This window comes from Pseudorca crassidens, chromosome 13, assembly GCF_039906515.1.
Source record: "Pseudorca crassidens isolate mPseCra1 chromosome 13, mPseCra1.hap1, whole genome shotgun sequence".
NCBI lineage: Eukaryota > Metazoa > Chordata > Mammalia > Artiodactyla > Delphinidae > Pseudorca > Pseudorca crassidens.
Genome location: NC_090308.1, coordinates 46,506,614 through 46,523,767, shown reverse-complemented (window position 1 = coordinate 46,523,767; position 17,154 = coordinate 46,506,614). Strand labels below are relative to the sequence as shown.

At 35.6% G+C, this 17,154-nt stretch overlaps 1 long non-coding RNA gene across 1 annotated transcript in view; it reads left to right on the top strand.

The window, feature by feature from the left end:
* Positions 1 to 17,154, top strand: part of LOC137204634 (uncharacterized) — a 269,332-nt gene that overhangs the window by 234,904 nt on the left and 17,274 nt on the right. The window lies entirely within an intron of this gene.

Genomic DNA, 17,154 nt, shown 5'->3' with positions numbered 1-17,154 from the left:
TCAGACAGCCCCCTGTGCTGAGGGCAGGGATAGAACCAGTGACAGCTCATCTCCCTTTATCCTACACAGTGTGGGTTTTCTTTCTCACTCCTCTTCCCTTTTCCTCATTCAGTCCTTGGGGAAAGAAATCCAATGAGCTCTAACAGTCTGTTCATTCTCTATCAGAAACTGATGTCTGCTAATTTTTAACCAGCTGCACTTTGCCAGTGATCAGTGAGCTCCTTGACATGCCCCCCATCTTTTGCTCCATTTAAGACCCCTTTCACATCACACTGCTCTGTTTATCCTAAGGGAAATAGTTAGGAGAAAGTCCTTTATGGAGGTTTGGATTACACAGTATGGTTGTAGTACTACAGGGCCTCTACTGTTGATTGACACTGCAATGGTGGGCATGGCTAGGTGGCTTGGGGCTCTGTCTCTTTAAAGAAACTTACCAAACTAGGTGAATCATAACCACCTCAGTTCTAAAGTTAGTGAAAACACCTCTACTTGCATTAGCTTCATCTTTTATTTATTTATTATGGTTTTTATTGATGAGAAAAAGGAACTGAGAATAACTGTACACACTAAGAATTCTTTGGAAACTTAAACTGATAGAAGGTTGACCATTAGTTAATTTTTTTTTTCCCTAAAAGTCTGTTCATTAGAAGAGATATTCTAGTATCTTTCTTAAGTAACTCTGGTAAAATTTCTTAAAACTTATTTTGAAATGTTTTAGGACTCAGTTTTATTATCATTAAAAGACTCATCACAAGGAAAATTATCTTTTTCTTTTATTTTGCATCTGTATGAGATGACAGATGTTCACTAAACTTATTGTGCTCATCACATCATGATGTATGTAGGTCAAATCATTGTGCTCTACATCTTAAACTTACACAGTGCTCTATGTCAATTATATCTCAATAAAACTGGAAGAAAAAAACAAAAAATATTTTAAAAAACTGGGGAGATGATTACATTGAGGGTTTTGTTGTGATATATTCTATTTCCTTCTTAGTCCATATTATGGGATAATTGCCTTGTTGCTCATACTTTTCTATATAGAAGATACAAAATCAAAATTTTAGTAGCCCTTCTAAGCTATAATAGGATCTATAGGTTTTTTGTTGTTGTTTTGGGGAAAGCCTTTTAGCTGGAAGACCTGCTGAATTCTCAGGAGCAGTGATTTAGGGAGGAGACTGTCAAGCTTCCCCACAGAACTATCTTCAGGGTCCTGAGACAGTCTCTCGAGTCAGAGGCCTGTTTGGGGGTGCAGTCTGCCTTTGCAGAGCTGGACTGCTCTGTCTCATCAGGCACATTAACAGGAATGCTTTTTACCTATTAGTTAAAAAGTGTAAATGAAAGAAAAGAAATTAAATATTGAACAAAAGAATACAATATCTAACTAGAAAAAAGTACAGCAAAACATTTTTTTGTCATTGTTCAGGAAACGGATTCTCCCCTAGCACCGCTGGAGGGAGTGCGCCCCTGCAGACACCTTGTTTCGACTTCTGGCTTCCAGAAACGTGAAGGAATAACTTTTTGTTGTTTTAACCCACCTAGTTCATGATAGTTTGTTACAGAAGCCACAGGAAATTAATGCACTTCCATGACCTCATAGATAATGATAGGCCCCCTGCTTGCTGCCCCCATGGCCCCTGTTCTTGCTTTTCATAACCCACATCACACTGGATTGAAAGAGTTTGTTGGAAGTCAGGCCTTCCTTCTAGACTGCAAGTTCATGAGGTCAGAGACATGGCCTTTCTTGTCTACCGCTGCTTCCCCAGGGCCTGGTATGTAGTAGGCACTCAATAAATTTCTATGAGATGGATGAATAAATGAGCTGGTATTGAGAATTTCTTGTCTGGGAGAGTTGTTAAATATTATACTGGGCTTTGAAAACACACTAGGGAGGTTATCCTTATGGGAGACATACTCAGGCCTCTGAAATAATTAGGGGAGGTCTTGTCTGAAGACCACAAGAAGCTTTATTTTAATTAGCAGTAGCACTGGGAGTCTGATTTACTCTGGGCATTTTAGAATGTAGAAACAGTTACATGCTATAGGTCCGCCGTGGTCACAAGCCTAGAATTCCTAGCAAGAAGAAATTTAGTAAGAGAGAGAGCTGAATGCTGAGAACCTCTAGTGAACCCATGGTTGGGAGGGTCACAGGCATAGAAAGCTGAGGCTCTTTCCTCTACTTGGTCCTTACATTGAGGCAAGGGTATTATACCTGAAGGAAAGACACCAAGGGCAGCTAAGAAAAGACAGAGTCAGCTGATCTGTCAGCTAAGTTAGCCTTCTGGAAAGTAACAGTCCACATATTAGGTAAAAAGCATGTCTTTTCATTTAAAAGGTAGTTTGAGATTAACCCAGGATGAGTTTAATACAAGGCTAGAAAAGGATTACAACATATTATTGGATGATACAGAATTGCTGCCTAGAAAAGCTATTGTCCTTTGTTACCAGGCAAAAATTCAAAAATATCAACTATTAATCAGTATAGTGAGAATTAGGTTAGGAGAGAGAAAAAAAAAAACATGTAATTAAGTTCATAATTACTTGATTTGTTTAAATCACATTATATCTGTTTCTGTTTAAAAGTTTTTAACTGTACTTAGAAAAGAAAATGGAATTATAACCTTTTTTGGAATGACAATTCATATGCACTCTTTTAAGACATTCAGAAAATATAGAGAAGTGTAAAAAAGAAAGCAAAATCACCTTTAATCTCACCTCCAGGGATAAACGCTATTCACAAAATATTTATATATAAATATGTGTTTTTAAACAAGAATAGAGTCATTTTATATGCTTCTTTGTAGTTTATTATTTTTACTTGCTATATCCTGGATTTTCTATAGATCAACAGAGATAGCTATGCATCATTATTTTAATGGTTTTCTTTTATTTCGACACGTCTGTTCCATAATGCTTTTTAACAAATGGTGTTCAATTTTTCTTTTTTAATCACTGAAGTGGTTTTATTTTTGTCATTGACAACATGATACTGTGATTGGATCATTACTTTGGCTTCCTTAAATATTACTTAGGTATACATTAAAAATATATGTTTACATTTAAGAAATGTAACATATTAAAGAAATTCTCTGTAAATAGAACTCCTTAATATTTTCCTGCCTTTTTTCATACAGAAATAACTTAATCTACAAAGTCATAAATAAAACTATGAACTCTTATGGCCTAAAAGTATATACAAATTTTGGAGCTTGACGGAAGTGTTCTCTTCATAATTTTATAAATCACAAGATGCAGTATTTGTGGTGTTTATTATCAAATAATGACTTATCATCAAAAGTTGTTATTGTCTCCCAACCAGTTCTCCCAATGATAGACCTTCCAGTGTACTTGGTAAAGATGCCTTGAATTTAAAAAGTTAAAATGGTCAAAAGACTAGATTTTTAAAAACAGTACAGAAGGTTGCTATTTAAATATGACTAAGCCTTATTAAAATTACTTCAGTTTGTCTGAAGAACAAAAAATGCTGCTATCATTTAAATGGAAGCTAACGAAGTCTAAAATAAAATCAGATTAAATTTGTATTAGTCTTGGGAAAAATACTACATTCAGTTTTTAAACATAAAGTTTGTCTGGCAGTTAATGTTGTGAACCAGATCATTTTTGTAGTTTTTTAGAAACTTAGATTTTAAAGGTAATGACAGGGCTTAGCTTAGTATTATTTACCATTTGACTCAATTAAGTTTAATGAGAATATTAATTGAGAAGGTTTTTATTTCTAAGTTTTATACCGTGTAAATTATGGCCTAAAAATAATGCATAAAGAACATTTCCAAATATCTTTTTACTTTCATTACATAAAAACAATTTGAGCACTTACCTAATACATCTTGAGTGGTTATCTAATAAGTCACTAAACAGAAGGTGTCATTCAACAAATATGTTATTATTTTCCGAAGAAATTAAAGATTTCCAGTCATGAAACAAAAACTGAATAATCAAATGCTCTGTATCAGGAATTATAAGTATGCCTTTCTAAGATTTTTGTGTGTTGTTATTTTTGAAGTTTTAGCTAATCAAGGTGATGGTTCAAAATAAATTTTTGAAAATTTGGATAGTATTGATTCTGTTTTTGTAACAGAATCTCAATGGAATATTTTTTCCAAGATTGACAAATTTAATCTGATTTTATTTTAGACTTTGTCAACAAATGCTGTTCTCAAAATGATCAGTCTCTGTAATTCTAATCATCCTATTCTTGGCTTCCACCCTTTACCCACAGACACATGTGCCTGAGATTCAAGCTAACTTATTGCCTAAGGCCAACAAAGATATTTATCAGAGTCCTTTCTTTTTCCCAGCTTTATGGCTTGAAAGACGATTTCTTCCTACTGCTAAAATATAGGAAGTCTCAGTGGCTGACTAGGTAGATGTTGTCATAAACAATACTCTTTAAATGAGAAAGTCCAAGACAAGGTACCAAGGAAAAAAACCTGAATTATATTAAAAGAAAATGAAATATTTAAGATGCATATACTCCTAAAGGGATCCTTGAGTAGAAAAAGAAAAATTCTCGAACAGTTTATAAAAGCACTCAAGCACAGGAAAAACAAAATTTAAAGTAAGCAATGATTTCTTACAGTTGAGGATTGGTTAAATAGAAAGAAAAGACAACAGCTACTTGAATTTCCCTAATTTGGTTCTATTGTCATAGTCTGTTGTGATATACTGGTTGGAATCATTGGTTAATATTTTCATTTAGTTGTATTAACATAGAAATGTATTCTTGATTTATGTAAAGACATCAGTTTAAAAGGAAAGAGAAAAAAAAAGAAACATATTATTTACTCACCAAATTAATTCCTGTAACAAGCTTGAAAATTCAGACACAGATTGGTTCTTATTGCAATATTACCTCAAGGGCATAATGTCTAATCCTGTACAAAATATCTGTGAGAAAATAAGCAGGCTTTATTGTAGGCATTCTCAAACTATAAATGGTCAATAAATTTTATTTCATCTTATCTTAAAATGTTATGGTATTGCAGAGTCCATGAACAGAGCTGACTGAGCAACTTTCTCTTAATGTTTCCCTGCAATCACAATGGGAATATTTTAAATTGGTAATAAATGTCACATAGACAAGTCAATATAAAGTTTCTTGCAGAATAATGGACAGTGAGGTTACCAAACTTGGCCTGAATGCTTAAGATAGTACAATCCCCATGTGGTGCTACCTTTCAGATAACATTAGTGTTGCCATAACCAGGGAAAGGTTTTTATGTTGTAAATAAATAACCACACTCAAGAAAACATCAAATGGCCTTCCAAAGCCTTTCCATTCCTGATTCATCAAGGGAAGGCATCTAGCAAATTGACTTCATTTCATCTTAGTTTTAGAGCATTAACACAATCACACTGAAATGCTTAGAAATGTAAAATCCATGGGAGTGTATACTTGTTAACGCTTGTTTACAAGGCCCCTTTTTAAAGAAGAAGGTACACAATTTATTTTTTTTAAGATTTTTTCTTCCAGTTTTATTGAGATGTAATTGACACATAGCACTGTATAAGTTTAAGTTATACAGCATAATGATTAGGTTTACATATATCATGAGATGATTATCACAATAAATTTAATGGCCATCCTCTATCTTATATAGATACAAAATTAAATAGAAAAAAAATTTTTCCCTGTGATGAGAGTTGCTAGGATTTACTCTCTTAACAATTTTCATGTATAACATACAGCAGTATTAATTAGATTTATCATGTTGTACATTACATCCCAAAGAAGACACTTTTATTAAATGATGTGGAACATCTATGAGGTCAAATGTATTGCCAGGATGCCAAATTGCTCTTCTCTTTTCTTTAGGTGGGAAATATCAGGAGGCATTTCTGTGGATAGAGAGACTTCTTGTAGTGGATTTTTGCTACCTGTTAATCATAAATTCCCTCTTCCGTCTTCATTACAGTATCTTGGTATTCATTCAGAAGTTTAATCCTTGGGACTTCCCTGGCGGTCCAGTGGTTAAGACTCCGTGCTTCCAGTGTGCAGGACGCAAGTTCAATCCCTGGTCGGGGAACTAAGATCCCACAAGCCATGCAGCGCCGCCAAAAAATAAAAACAGAAAACAGAAGTCTAATCCTTGCCATGCAGCTCAGAAGTTTCAGTGGAATTCTATCCCTTCCCTGGCTTTATGAGTGGACCTAATTGGTTGAAAAGTAATCCATATTCCTTTCCAGAGTAAGTAATTCAGAAGGTCAAGCTTTGGCTGTTCAACAAATAGCATTTCCCCTGACGAGAGGAGTCGCTCCATGACTGGGCATGTGACTCAACTCAGGCAAAGGGAAGGAAGGGAAGGTTTCCTTGGGCTTCTTGGAAGTTTCTTCATTCTTTAAAGAAAGGCGCCAGAAGAGGAGCTTTCTTTTCCTCTGAGTGACATCCTCTGTAGATGTAAGGCCTGGAACAGCACACCCACTTCCCTACTTTGAGAGAAATCGGCCTGGGGATGGACCAAAAACATAAAGGGGGGCTCAGTTAGGAGACCACAAAGAAACTGAGCAAGACCCATCTAAGTTAAGGAAACTCTGAAAGCCTCCTTCTCTCTAGAATTCCAATTACATGAGCCATTGAGTTCTCTACTTTTAAACCACTTTGAATTGGGTTTAACATTATTTGTAGACAAAACCTCTCCTACGGAACTTCCTTTTTTTTGTTCTAGAACGTGGTGTATTACTTTATTCAGTGTCTCCTTCAGAGGCATTAAGTCATATGCTTTGTGAAGATTCTTTTAAATGTGAACAGATAATTATGTAAAAGTTTTCAGAATTTTTCCCCCTCAGGTGGTACAATAGAACTCCGAAGAATTTACATAGGGTTGTTTTCATAACTGTTATAAATTCATGAAAGGAAGCCAGCCCTCAGTGGGTTTGTGTAGCGTATAATCAGCAGATTGATTTATTTCCTTATTACATGATCCTAATAAATCTAGGCACCATTTGTCACATTCTCTGTAGAAAAATCACATATAAAGTCCCTAAATGGTGCCTAGTACATGGTAGGGACTCAAGAATTACTTCGGAGTGTATGAATGACTGAATGAATGAATGTATTAATAACATATGTACAACCACAGTCCAGCAACCTGAAAGAATAATGTTGATTTTTATAGTTTATCTTTTAAAAGGGACTGATTTTGGGGTTTTATACAAACCATGAATGTATGGTTTTATTTGAACCATACATAAAGCTTCCCAGAAATCATACCCTTTCCATGAAGTTTCCTACAAAGAACAGTAGCTAGAAATAGCTCTGATTTTCTCATGTTTAGCTGACTCATTTCCTTTACCCCTTCCTATCCTCCACATACCCTGTCACATTATACCACTTTCTGGCCACAAGGAGCCACTGGGATTCATGCTCCTGACCCACTGATGCACTGGATTTCTAAGATGGCTAGAGGACCAGGTGACTCCATGGTCAATGGCACAAAAGGTTCTTTGCTTAATGCTGATTACTTTCTTATGTGAAATGCTCATGGAGCATTGCTGGTGAATACAGTCCTCCATTTCGCTTCAGTGCTCTGCATATTTGAGATCTTTCACATCGAGTGGAATGATATTTGTTTGGATCGCCTTGGTACTCCTTTTACTTAGAGTCCATTCCCTCGCTTTCTTTCTCCTTCTAGTTGAACCTGAGTCCTTTTGGAGACTCTGGAGATAGTGCCATGATCAGAGTATGGCCTTCGTATTTTCATGTTCAAATCTTAGAGCTGAGAGATGGGGAAAACATGGAGATTTAAGCTCCTCTCTTCCAAGGTTGACTTCTTTGGTTATAGTAGGAAAAGATGCTTTGGGTCAGTTAGACACTAAATTTATGTCTTTGTCACTACCAAAGTAAAGTTGGGGGAAGTTCAGGTTTTATCCTAAGTACGTTGAAGTCTGAAAAATTCCAGGAGGTAAAAGGACAAACAAGGATATTAATCTAGCATTGTACCACTATACCATACATATAAGAAGCAAGTTTGTGGGTAATCTTCAAACAAGATTGGGGTACTTTCTTATCTCTGTGCACTAGGACCAGCTTGTTGGGTTTCTGTGTTTATGGCATATAGTTGCATAACTTCCTTTTTCCCTACAGATACCACGGTGTCTCAGGCCTGGTTTCCATTTGTCAGTCTTTCTCCATGATGTCTGATTAAATTATCTCCTTTTCCTTCTCCCCTAATTGACTTTGCTGTCAGTGAGAATTTGGGGACCTATTTAGGGTGACCATGCCATTTAATATTATTTACTAGTTTCTGTCTGTAAGTCACCCTTATGTGAACTAAACTTCTGAGCCTCCAAGTTTCTTTCCTCTGGCCTGGAGTAGAGAGCCTGCTGGAATAGTTCTCCTACTTTTATCGTGAAGATGGAACATATTTTTCACACTCACTACACAAAGATATGTGTCCTAGTCCTTGAAATTCTGACCATGCCTTCCTTTTAGGACAGTGAGACAATCCTGCACACACATACTTGTCTTTAGGACTTTGAATCTATATAAACTCTCAGTGCATGGCCTTTCATATAAATGGCAGCCCATCTTTGCCTTTAAATTTATCCATTCCTGTACTGTTTCTATGACATGTTATAACACAGTTCAAGTTCTTTTCTCTTGCACTGCTCAAGTTTATGGTTACACTTAGTCTATAGCAGAAGATTCAAGGCCTCCTTAATTCAGGACCCTGGGTTGTGACTAATCCTGGGGGATCCCGTTTAGCTGGTGAAGCTGGGTAGAAGCCTCTAGCAAACAGCCATGGAGGATGCGGAAACAGACAAAATTACAGTTTGCCATTCCATGGGGAATTTTCTATAAATTTCCTACACTTGGTAAACTCACATACCACTGCCTAAGTTTGGTTCTCTGGCGAGTTCTACAATTCTGACAGCATTACTCAGAAGTTGTAACCCCATTTCAGTGTCATCTCTATGATATTCCTTTGAATTGCTGAAATTCAAATTTAACTAGGCATTCTGTATTTTATCTGGCAACCCTAAATTTTAGAAAGGTTACCTAAATCCTCTTCTGAAAATTTGTTTCACTGTTTTCCCCTGGGTTGTTCTCTTAAAAGTTTATGATGATATGTGCCCTCTATCTCAAGATTCTCAAAATGTGGTCCCTGGGAACTTAGAAATGTAAATTATCAGACACCACCTCAGACCTATTGAAAAACTCTGATTTAGCAATTTTTGTTTTGATAAGCTCTCCCGACACTTTTGTTGCACACTCAAATTTGAGAACTATGGACCTATCTCAACTCAGGTTGCCTTATTACCAGTATAATTAATGTTCACAAATCTGTATCCCCACAGAAGCCAAATTAAAATAAAATACTTTGAGTATGGAATTCTCACAACTTGAACTATCAAGAAAATACTCTCAGTGCTTGGTCAAGTAAATCATTTAATAGGATCAACTTCTAATGATTAAAAATTCTATTTTTTAAAAACAGAACATGCCACAAAATTGGTGCTCAGTAACTGAGTAGAGCTGCTTTGTTATACCACCATTATCATTCTATATGAGTATTATTCACATTCTTTGGTGAATGGTGTAACACCCAGGCCATGGACTTGTCTCCAAAAGGCAAGGCTTAATGGCGAACAATTGCAAAAAACATTTGACTCTAATACACGCTGTGCCTGAATGAATGAGACCCTTTAGGACCTTGCCTCTTAATACCTAAGTTCCAAGAAGAAGCACCACAGCCAGCCCCAAGTTATGATTTCATTTTCATAAGGGAAAACATGAATCTCTGAAAATGAACATAATAGTTTAAATAAAATGACTTCAATAAAGTAAGTTTTTCATGAGAGTATATGAGATTATATAACATGGAACTGGTTGGGTTTTTTGTTGTTGTTGTTCAATTATTTTTATAAGACAAGTACCCTGGGCAACTCAGAGATCCATTGAACTCTGGGGAGTCAAGGGAGGCTATAATTTGGGTCATTGTTTAAATTAGATTTTATAAAAACATCTCCCTTCGTCAGGGCACACATACCAACAACCTGTGTGAAGGGCGGTTTCAGCTACACACATAGGCCAGAAATAGTGTGCTCTGAATTAGAGCAAGTGACAGCGTTCTTTTGGAAGCCATCATGAGTTTGAGAAAGGATGCTAGAACTTTTGCTACTATAATGTAGATGACAAGAACAGACAAGTTTCTTAATTTGTGTCTCTGAGTATCTCTGTCTATAAAAATGAACAAAATATTATATTTGCTATCTATTTCATTAACAACTTATTAATATAAATGAGATTATTGGAGAAGATGTTAGTTACTGTTTCTGTTTCCAGGGCAGTTTTTGAGGCCTGAGACCAGCATAGTATATGTCCTTGGATAAAATATGGATACTGACTAGTTGGTCCAAGAGGTTTTGTGAAATCTGGTGTGGTTCCAGCAGGCTCTTGTGTGTACGGCTTCTAGGATATCCAGACTTTCTGAGCAGTAGGCCCACTAAATGAGGGCCAGATGGACCAAAAGGGGCTGGTTCGGGAATGGCATCAGTGTTTGGAATTTTCATTGTCATTGAACTGAACTTCATGAAATTGCATTCGACTAATACATCAACCCTATTCCATTTCCTCTCGTATCTGGTGTGATGCTGTAAACCAGGAGCTAGGACGTTCTTTGGATGGGTGCTAGCCTGAATGACTAAACCATTCTTAGGTGGTAGAATGGCCAAGTGGTCCTTTCCTGAAAATATCGGATTGTCTCCAAATCCTTGCTGTTGTTTTAAATATATATTTGGAGTCATTGGAATTTACTTTTTTTCCTGGACTTGGACTTTTCTATCCATAATTATTTTCATATTATAAAATAGGTCTCTGACCTAAGTATGCGTATTTCTATTCCATATATCTCTGCAGCTGAAACCCCAGGGAAGGAAGGGCTTACCACTTTCAAAAGGGCAATGGCTTTCATAACATAAATGCCAGGGATTGAACTCTTTGATATCAAATTAAAAAAATCCTTTCTCCATATATGTAGTCAGAGCTTTTTCCAAAGTCACATTCTTGGAATTAATATAACTTCAAATGGGTAATGTGATTATAGATTAGAAATAGTTAAATTAAAATCAGAACTGTGAGTTAACATAATTTCCTTAAATAATACCTAAGGCTATATATTTTGGAGAGATTCCTCCAACTAACATTAGAGATAATTACTAAGGACAAGGGATTAATACCATTAGAAGAGAACACACACAAATGCATCATCATACCTTGAAGTTTTGGAGTTAAGTTCAATTTCCATAAAGATGAGAATCAGTTAAGTTTGAATATGAGAGTATACGATTAAAGCAATCTGATTATTTTAAGGAAGGGATTTAATTACAAAGTCATGTTTATAAATTTGGCTTTTCATTTATTTATTTTTGCCAGCTCTTTCACCCTCCAAGTATATTTTTCATATTGGGAAAATTTAAACTCTAATCTGTGTCCTCTAAAGAGTTTTGCTAATCTTTCATCCAAAGATTGGGGGAAAGGAAATAAAGTAATGTTTATTTGGGTCTAACATGTGCAGGTAATTTGAGAATACTTTATTTAATGTAAGGGTTTTATATAACATCACTATTAGTTCTGAGAATGGAAGTGGTCACTGATTTCTGCGTTTAAACATTAATATGATTAGGCTTTTTGCTAGTTATATTTTCTTTGGTTTTGCTGAAATTAAGCCAATACACTGTATATTTCATTATTTTAGAATTCCCTTTTTTGTATTAGGACATATGCTGTGATTTAAAAAAAGTATATCCAGTGGTTAATGATATGTTTCCAGAACAGACTTGTAGGCCTGATTTTGTCAAGAGCTACACATGTGGTGCACATCTACCCTGATTTCTTGGACAGTCAGAGAGATGCATGGCCACAAGCAGTTGTAGTCTTGCCAGGACCTTAAGGAACTTATGGTGAAATCTTGCATTGATTATAACAATTGATGTCTCTGGCTTTCAATTTTCCTGAATTTAGAATTTTTATGCAGTAAATTTACATCAATCTTTCAAAATTATCAGAGGATTCTTGAGATTTCTCTTGGCCATAAAAGTTTCAGTAACCCTGTACATTGGCTGTATTCATTTTATGTCAGTTTTCCCAACTATGCCATTAGGGTTTTTTTTGGTGGGGGGGAGGCTATTGCCTAAATCAAAATATTTTATTATTAAAAATAGTATAACTTCATGCTAATGATTCTTAAAAGATTTCATACTCTGAGTCTACAGAAACTCATTTAACTTTGGATTGCGTGTTCATAGCCATTCAGTTAACCTAACCAAACACAAAGGTAGGTCAGAAATTATTTTAGAAAAGGTTCATTTGATTACAAGTAACCGTAATCTATTCGAGTTACTTTAAGCAAAAATGGGGACTTTATCGTTAGGATATTAAACTATCTCCTAGAACCCAAGGGCAGAAAGTGCTATCAAGTCTCAGGAGAGATGAGACAGGAAACTATAGAGTTGTCAGCATCTAACACACTTATTGTCTCAATCTCTTTTCCACTGAGACCATATGGTCTTTTGCCTGTTATTGCTTGTGAAACTAGTTCTTTCTCCAGTTCTCTGCAGAATGGTTCTCTGTGCTTTTTTGTGTGTACATAGCAGACACATCCAGTTTCACATCTCTGTAGCTCATTAAAACCTTGTTTCCACATGTTGAAACTTATTAGGTGTGGGAATAATGTATTAATATGCATAGTTTTAAATTAGAGCTCTATGGTAGAGTTTTATTATCCATCATAGAGAAGACATTTTTAAGTTTAGAAAAGATGAAATTTGTGATGAAAATGTTAGCAGTAGTGGTGAGTGTGATGAAATCAGCCACATGCCTTCAGATAGATGTGAGGACAAAATGAATGAACCGGCCTGAATCTTATTTATTGTCATAAAATACCAAGTGAAAAGTAATAATTCTGACAATGTGATGAAAATTATTTGAAATGTGAATGTTTATTACTGGTAACAGAGTGAACATATTCCATTATGTTTGAGGACACTCTCAAATTCTAGTATAAATCCACCAAGCTCAAGTTCAATTTTGAAACAAACAATGAACACCAGGAAAAACTATAGAATTTTTCTTCACCAAGTAAAAGGATAGTCAAGTCTCCTGATCAGTCATGCACAATATGACCAGGATGAAAATGCAGAATCCACAGTAGCCTCATTTATAGTGTAACATATAAGTAAAGGCAAGAGCTGCTAACTCTGATAGGCCATAAGTTCAATAAAAACTGGAAATAAAACATCTGTCTTGTTATCCTGTTGTAGTTTTATTTATCTATTTATTTTTTGTGGGACTGTAGATTATTAAAAACTAGCATAACCTTTAAAGGCAATTATTTAAAACTGCTGCTTGATCTACATTTACAAATATTATTGGTGAGACACATAAAAACTTCTAGAAAATAAATGTTGGAAAAGATGATGATCTGGGGGTTTTATAAAATAGCACAGATTGTGGTAATGTTATAACTATGCCCCCCAAATAAGCTTTTATGCCAGAAATTCATTGTAGACTTATGGATATACTTATGTTGTGAACTCAGCTTTATATATAATATTTTTCTTTCAAACAGAAGTGAACACAAGGGCATCCGTTAAAATATGTTATTTTGCTAAACTTGACAATTCATGCGACTGAAGAAGAGAATTTTAACCCAGTAGTAAGTTTGTGATGACCTACAATGTACAAAGTAGATTGTGAGTGATTTGAATCCTCTGCTTAGAGATGTTTTTCTGGATTCAAGTGGGCATACCCAGAGCAAAAACAAACTCTACTCCCTGTGCAAGTTCAAGTGAGCTCTCCCTCCTTGAAAACCTAGGGAGATTTTCAAGAGCACTTATTGAGGTTGTTAAATTTATCAGTCATGATAGGTAGGCCCATACATCTTGGACTTTCTTCTCAAAGTGAAGTAACTATGGTTAGTGTTTTCTCAGAAAGTCCTCTCTTGTCAAGGTTGTCTGAGGGACTTCACTTTTTTTGGAGGAGTGAGATCATATGACATCAATGTCTTGCTTTGAAAATTCCAATACCCTGAGATTTATTTGCTTATTTGAACAACCAAATATTTATCTTTTCAAAAGATGAGATTTTATCAATAATTACCACGGAAGATGTAATTGCAATAATCACAAAACTGGATCAGTGGACTACTTACCTTGATCAAGATGAGTTGAATGCCTGTGATTATTTCTGAACCCCTTGGTTATAAAGTTATCCAGGGGCACTATACTAAAGGATAGTTATTTTAAACAGTCCCAAGAAGTACTAAGAAACACCTGATAAACTTTCTAATCATTTTTCTCAAGAAGACTACATTTATGAGTGGCTAAGAAGCAGATTTTGTTTTCACCTTTTTAACCCAAACTTGACACATTCAGAAGAGATTCAAGACATTATTTGGTTTGTTGAATGACAGTCACACCATTTTGGTTAGGAATGATTTCTCAGTGTCCAACCCTATCAGAAAAGTCAGTTCAATACCTTCTACAATTTTAGAACACACACACATGAGATGAAATTCTCAATGATAAGTCACAACAAAACTAAAAATGAGATTGTCACATTGATATAAAATTTGAATGATTTCAAGCCGTTATCCTTTCATTCCTGATTAAATCTTAAATTGTTTTATTCTTATCATTGAGGAAATTATTTTGAATTCTGTTTTTAAATTAATTAGATTCAATATTACATGCATTTATTTATTTTATGCTTTAATTTCTATTTGATAGCATCATTTTTCATCTTATTTATTTTTATAGTTATAGTCTATTTATAACAAGTAATAGTGATTTTTCAGTTCTATAGCAATAGTTTCTTTATAAAATAAGCATGTTAAAGGTAACTTCATTTGTAGAAAAGTATAAGCAAATGCCACTCAAGTGCTGATATGACAAAAATCATGAAGATAGAAACATAAAACACTGCAGTTTTGAAAACACTGGTAAAGATTTTTAATTCATGAATATTTCCTGACTGCCAGATTTATCTGCTGTAACAGTTTGGGAGAAATGGCAAGAACTTTGGAATTAGGCGGGTGGTGGTTCAAATCTCAGCACAGCCACAAATTAGCAGGGTTTATCTTGGAAAGTTACTTAGATACTATGAGCCTCAGTTTCTCCATTTTTAAAATGGGTATAATGATAATTATTTTCAAGAGGGTCGCTGTGGTAATTAGAATTAACGTATGTTAAAGTACCCTGGTTCAATAAGTGCTAGCTATTTTTCAGGCAGTTAAGAAAACTTTACTTAAAAAGTGTATTTTAAAAAATCAAATTTAATATGTTTGGTATCTATATATTCACTTTCTAAAAATTGAAGTATAGTTGATTTACAATGCTGTATTAATTTCTGCTATACGGCAAAGTGTACATACATTCTTTTTTATATTCTTTTCCATTATGGTTTATCACAGGACATTGAATATAGTTCCCTGTATATTCACTTTTTAATGTAAGAATTAGCAAAATAAAAGACTAGCTGCAAAATCTCTACATTTTAGAAAGCCTTTAGAATGAGATAGGTGAGTCAAATGTCATAAAAAAATGTTAGGATAGTGGAAAGTGAATAAGGTTTTAAGAGTGTCCTCCCATAGGACTTAAAGTATGATGTAATACTTAGGTTAGCTGTGATAATCAATTGCAGATAAACTTAAGTCTTGGATTGAGCCACGAAATGGAAGCCATGAGCTTGACATTCAATCCTAGCTCTGAAATTGAACTTTGGTTTTCAATGCCACAGTTATTTCCAAGAGGTTCTTTGTTTCCGTGTCTGAAGTAGATAGTAACTCACAGGGGCGTCATACAATTTTTTCTCTTCTGTTTCAGCACTAACCGTGTCCCCCCTCCCTGCTTTAGGGTGTTATATAAATAAAGAACGCTTGACGATCATTGTAGAATTTTAGTAGAAGCAACAACAAAGCCTTTCACCTTAGTAGTCCAGGCATTGGTTCCACCATGAAATTTAAAGAAACCCATATTTATTCTGTCTGGATATTTAACATAAAATAGTTAAATTTTATAAACCTTGAGCTTATGGAAGGGGCCCCGGTGGTAGTCACATTATGCTTGTCATTTCTTAGGTGAAGCTTTTATAGTCCTAAATATTATTGAAATTCTCTTCTCTGTAGTGTGGGCTAGATATTACTGATGACAGGTTCCAGGCCAGGTTACGTACTTCATTCACTCAACAAACATTTATTTGGCCTGAACTCTTGGATATTAAGTGACTGTAACACTGGCCCTGCATCGAAGCTGCCTACGATATGTGAGGTGAGGCAGCTAATTAGTTCAGCAGCCACAGGAGATGGGATCCATGTGGGTGGCCTCTGCTCAGCTCTCTCTGGCTCTGTCTTGACAGACTGGCCTTTTGTCCTGGAGCCTGTGAGACACCAGGGCTGACTGCCAGATTCCAGATTCCTCTCAGGACCAGCCTTTCCTCACTAGAAGCAACACCAGGGGCATCACCCACCTCAGAACACGCTTCTTTCACTCCTTAGGGCTTCACTTATTAGAAATCTTACATAAGAGGACTGAGTTCCAGGCAGGACCATAGGACAGCCCTAGCTCTTTCTCAGAGCACACGTACATGCATGCACCCATGCACACATGCACACAATGTAGCAAATATAATGTTCTAAAAACACCACCTAAAACGCAGGAGAATATCATTGGTGAAGGATTTTTGTGAGGTGATGGTAAATTCCCACACAGCAAGCTTTCTGTAAATCACCTTACAATGTCTCTACTATTTTTCTTATTCGACTCTCAGCTTCTTAGAGTATCTTCTTTCTCTCTCCTGTATCCAAACAATCTCTAAAAGCTGTTTTTTCCTTTTCTGTTGTCCCAAGCAACCTCACTTTGCTCTCAGGTCGCCTATCCCTCTCAGCAAGTGTGACATCATTGGTAGCTGAACTAGAACTACCTGTTGTTTGCTTTTAAGCACATGGAAGCCTCTTCCTGCCATAAGTACTGTGATTGGGTTTTACCTGATGCCATAGGAAGACAGACAGGGGCAGGTAAATAACTCCCCGGAAGGAAGTGAGGTAAGCAGGAATAAACACGTGATAAGAATACACCAGTCATTTCTTATGAGTGGACTTAACAGAGAGAATGTGAGGGCATCATACTTGTTGA